General features: G+C 48.2%; 1 pseudogene across 1 annotated transcript; it reads left to right on the forward strand.

The window, feature by feature from the left end:
* The first annotated feature begins 1,296 nt into the window (after positions 1-1,296).
* Positions 1,297-4,361, forward strand: LOC112609591 (annotated as a pseudogene). The gene has a single exon (XR_003116219.1). The product of XR_003116219.1 is annotated as a coatomer subunit gamma-1 pseudogene (transcript).
* The last annotated feature ends 923 nt before the right edge of the window (positions 4,362-5,284 follow it).

A 5,284-nucleotide genomic window follows, 5' to 3' on the forward strand; every position in this document is an offset into this window, starting at 1 on the left:
TAGAAGAGAGTACTTTGGTGGACTGAAGGAATTAGTGTTGAAAAGTAGAAAGAACTCCTATAATTTGATAAAGACTCTCTGCTTGACCAAACTTTAGTTGGGCTCCTGAACCTTGTCCCGGGCTTATCTGTGCGCTTCCTTGTAAATCTAGTTTTAGCAAAGAACCCGGTCAAGTCAGTTTAGCCAGTGCCGCCGGCCTCTATGCTCTGATCACCTGGATGTCTGATCAGATTCCTCACTCTGCACCACCTCCCAGGTAATGTTGGGTCACCCTGGCCTGTCTTTAGCAAGAGTCCCCTTAGGTGCGGTTAGCCAGAATTCTCATTACCTGTAATGTTTCCTTTTAGTAATTTTCCACCCACTGACTGCCACCCTGCTCCTTGGTTATAAACTCCCGCTTGCCCAGGCAGTATTCAGAGTTGAGCCCAATCTCTCTCTCTCACCCACTCCAAGACCCCATCGAGTGGTCCCTATGCTCATCCAGATGGTCCTGAATAAAGTCTTCCTTACTGTGCGTTAACAAGTGTCATTGAATTATTTTTCCTTAACAAATTCAATATGAAAAAGACGACTCAATAGAAAGATGGGCAAAGTATATAAAACAACACCTACAATAGACTTCTTTACAGAAGTTACAGTGAATAAACAGGAGCTATAGGAATCCACATGGATAAATCTGAAAAAGATAAGATAAGACAAATTGCAGAAAGAAATGTACAATGTGGTACTTAAAATGTTTTAATTTTCATTTTTTACTTAACAGGTGAAATTTCACATATTATTTGTATATACATACACATGTAGTAAAAGTATAAATACATTTTAAAAAATGGTTATACATATAGTAGAAGACAAGGGAATGAGATTCAGGAGAGGTTCACAGGGGATTTTAATTGTATCTACCATGTTTCAAAAACATTTGACATTTTATTAAGGATATTAGACATCATAAAATAAGCCAGCCTGCTATTGTTGGTATCTAATGAAAATCTCTTTCTTGGTCAGGCACGGTGGCTCATGCCTATAATCCCAGCACTTTGGGAGGCCGAGGGGGGCCGATCACTTGAGGCCAGGAGTTTGAGACCAGCCTGGCCAACATGACGAAACCCTGTCTCTACTAAAAATACAAAACTTAGCCAGGCAGCCGGGCATGGTGGTGCATGCCTGTAAATCCCAGCTACTTGGAAGGCTGAGGGACAAGAATCGCTCGAACCTGGGAGGCAGACGTTGCAGTGAGCTGATATTGCACCACTGCACTTCAGCCTGGGCAGCAGAGAGAGACTCTGTCTCAAACAACAAACAAACAAACAAAAGAACTCTGTGCCGTGCCCCTTGAGCATTGCGTTGCTGCATTGCACCCCACCGACTCCACTATGTTGAAGAAATTCGACAAGAAGGACGAAGAGTCGGGTGGAGGCTCCAACCCATTCGAGCACCTTGAGAAGAGTGCCGTACTCCAGGAGGCTGGTGTATTTAATGAAACTCCCATCAACCCTTGGAAATGTGTCCACATCCTCACCAAGATTCTTTATCCTATAAACCAGAGGGAGCACCTGGGGACCACGGAAGCGACCGAGGCCTTCTTTGCCATGACCAAGCTCTTTCAGTCCAATGATCCCACACTCCATCGGATGTGCTACTTGACCATCAAGGAGATGTCTTGCATCACAGAGGATGTCATCATTGTCACCAGCAGCCTAACAAAATACATGACTGGGAAAGAGGACAACCACCGGGGCCCCGCTGTGCGAGCCCTCTGCCAGATCACTGATAGCACCATGCTGCAGGCTACTGAGTGCTACATGAAACAAGCCATTGTGGACAAGGTGCCCAGTGGCTCCAGCTCTGCCCTCATGTCTTCCCTGCACCTGCTGAAGTGCAGCTTTGATGTGGTCAAGCACTGGGTGAATGAGGCTCAGGAGGCAGCATCCAGTGATAAGATCATGGTCCAGTACCACACCCTAGGGCTCCTGTACCATGTGCGTAAGAATGACTACCTGGCCACCAATAAGATGATCAGCAAGGTCACCTGGCACGGCCTTAAGTCTCCCTTTGCCTACTGCATGATGATCTGGGTGGCCAGCAAGCAGCTGGAAGAGGAGGATGGCAGCTGTGACAGCCCACTGTTTGACTTCATCAACAGCTGCTTGAGAAACAAGCACAAGATGGTGGTGTACAAAGCCGCCTTGGTCACTGTCAATCTGCCAGGCTGCAGTGCCAAAGAGCTGCCCCTTGCTGTGTCAGTGCTCCAGTTTTTCTGCAGCTCACCCAAGGCTGCTGTCCACTATGCTGCTGTGCCCACCCTCAGTAAGGTTGCCATGAAGCATCTGTCAGCTGTGACAGCTTGTAATCTGGATCTGGAGAACCTGGTCACAGACTGAAACCACAGCCGTGCCATGCTGGCCATCACCACCCTCCTTAAGAGGGGCAGTGACAGCAGCATCGACCACCTCATGAAGCAGTTCTCCTCCTTCATGTCAGAGATCTTGGATGAATTCAAGGTGGTGGTTGTCCAGGCTATCAGTGCCCTGTGTCAGAAGTATCCTCGCAAACATGCCATCCTCATGAACTTCCTGTTCACCATGCTGTGGGAAGAGGGTGGTTTTGAGTACAAGCACACCACCGTGGACTGCATCATCAGCATCATTGAGGAGAACTCAGACAGCAAGGAGACAGGGCTGTCACATCTGTGCGAGTTCATCGAGGACTGCGAGTTCACAGTGCTGGCCACCCGTATTCTACATCTCCTGGGCCAGGAGGGGTCCAAGACCACCAATCCCTCAAAGTACATCCACTTCATCTATAACCGAGTGGTCTTGGAGCATGAGGAGGTCTGGGCAGGTGCTGTGAGTGCTCTGGCCAAGAATGGAGCCCAGAATGAAGAGATGTTACCCAGTATCTTGGTGTTGCTGAAGAGGTGTGTGATGGATGATGGCAATGAAGTAAGGGACCGAGCCACCTTCTACCTAAATGTCCTGGGGCAGAAGCAGAAAGCCCTCAATGCAGGCTATATCCTAAATGGTCTGACTGTGTCCATCCTGGTCTGGAGAGGGCTCTGCAGCAGTACACTCTAGAACCATCAGAAAAACCTTTTGACCTCAAGTCTGTGCCCCTGGCCACGGCACCCACGGCAGAGCAGAGAACAGAAAGTACTCCCATCACAGCTGTCAAACAGCCTGAGAAAGTGGCAGCTACCAGGCAGGAGATCTTTCAGGAGCAGTTGGTGGCGGTGCCAGAGTTCCAGGGACTTGGGCCCTTCTTCAAGCCCTCACCTGAGCCCGTGGCCCTCACTGAGTCAGAGACGGGGGTATGTCATCCGCTGCACCAAACACACCTTCACCAACCACATGGTGTTTCAGTTTGACTGCACAAACACAGTCAATGACCAGACCTTGGAGAATGTCACAGTGCAGATGGAGCCCACTGAGGCCTATGAGGTGCTCTGTTACGTGCCTACCCAGAGCCTGCCCTACAACCAGCCTGGGACCTGCTACACACTGGTGGCACTGCCCAAAGAAGATGCCACAACCTGCACATTCAGCTGCATGATGAAGCTCACTGTCAAGGACCGTGATCCCACCACTGGGGAGACGGATGACGAAGGCTATGAGGATGAGTATGTGCTGGAAGATCTGGAAGTTACTGTAGCTGATCACATTCAAAAGTCATGAAACTGAACTTCGAAGCAGCCTGGGATGAGGTAGGGGATGAATTTGAGAAGGAAGAAACGTTCAGCTTGTCTACCATCAAGGCACTTGAAGAGGCTGTGGGTAATATTGTGAGGTTCTTGGGAATGAACCCTTGTGAGAGGTCAAAGTGCCGGGTAACAAGAACACCCACATGTTGCTCCTGGCTGGTGTGTTCCCGGGTGGTCATGACATCCTAGTGCACTCTCGGCTGCTGCTTTTGGACACAGTGACAACGCAGTTGACACCCAGAAGTTTGGAGGAGCTGCCAGTAGACATCATCTTGGCATCTGTGGGCCAAGGAGCCAGCCTGCATAGGACCTTATACCCTTCCCCAACACTATCTGGAAGTTGTGCCTTCCTCATGAAACCAGCAGAAACCCTTTCCCAAGCTTCTGTATTCAAAAACAGTTAGGATCATTGCAGATTTTTTTTTTTTTTTTTATTCTGCCTCCCTACCCGGGACTACTTGGGGGTGACTTTTTTTTTTTTTTTTTTTTTTTAAATAGGGGATGATTTTAGCTTGTCCTACATCTTGCTATCCTCCCTTCCAGGAAAGGGACATCGTAAATGAATAAAAGATTCTCAACTCCTCTTGAATTTATCCCCCAAGAAGCCATCTTATTCCTGTAATAAATCAGCACGTATTTACTGAAAAAAAAAAAAAAAAAAAAATTCCTGGTCGGGCGCGGTGGCTCACGCCTGTAATCCTAGCACTTTGGGAGGCTGAGGCGGGTGGATCACAAGGTCAGGAGATCGAGACCGTCCTGGCTAACACGGTGAAACCCCGTCTCTACTAAAAATACAAAAAATCAGCCGGGCGAGGTGGCGGGCGCCTGTGGTCCCAGCTACTCGGGAGGCTGAGGCAGGAGAATGGTGTGAACTGCGGGGGGCGGCTCTTACAAGTTTAAATATCTGAAACATGAAATCCTGCAAATATCTACAGTAAGCCGAGATCGTGCCACTGCACTCCAGCCTGGGTGACAGAGCGAGACTCCGTTTCAAGAAAAAAGAAAAAGAAAAAAAAAATTCCCTTTCTTACAGGCATAAAACTGGTAAAGCAGGGCTGGTGAGAGGCTACCTCCCAGCCCCGCCCGGAAATCCAAATACTTGCAATCCCATTTCTTGGTGTTTCTTAGAGTCAGTCCAAGGTCATCACATGTACTTCACCACCCCACCCCCTGCCATATACATTGAAATTAACAAAAAAGTTTTCATTTTGTTAATAAAGCCATGATTTTGAGTTTAAAAGTGAAAATTAGGCCAGGTGCAGTGGCTCGTACCTGTAATCCTAGCACTTTGGGAGACCAAGGCAGGAGAATCGCTTGAGCCCAGGAGTTCGAGACCAGCTTGGGCAACATGGCAAGACCCGGTATCTACAAAAAATACCAAAATTAGCCAGGCATGGTCGTGTGTGTTTGTAGTCTTGGCTGCTTGGGAGGCTGAGGTGGGAGGATCACTTGAGCCTGGGGAGTTTGAGGCTGCAGTGAGCTGTGATTGTGTCACTGAACTCCAGCCTGGGCAAAAGAGCAAGACTCTGTCTCAAAAAAAAAAAAAAAAAAAGTGAAAATTGTATTTTTTCTCTTCTTGGGCACCTT

Source organism: Theropithecus gelada, chromosome 16 (genome assembly GCF_003255815.1).
Source record: "Theropithecus gelada isolate Dixy chromosome 16, Tgel_1.0, whole genome shotgun sequence".
Taxonomy (NCBI): Eukaryota; Metazoa; Chordata; class Mammalia; order Primates; family Cercopithecidae; genus Theropithecus; species Theropithecus gelada.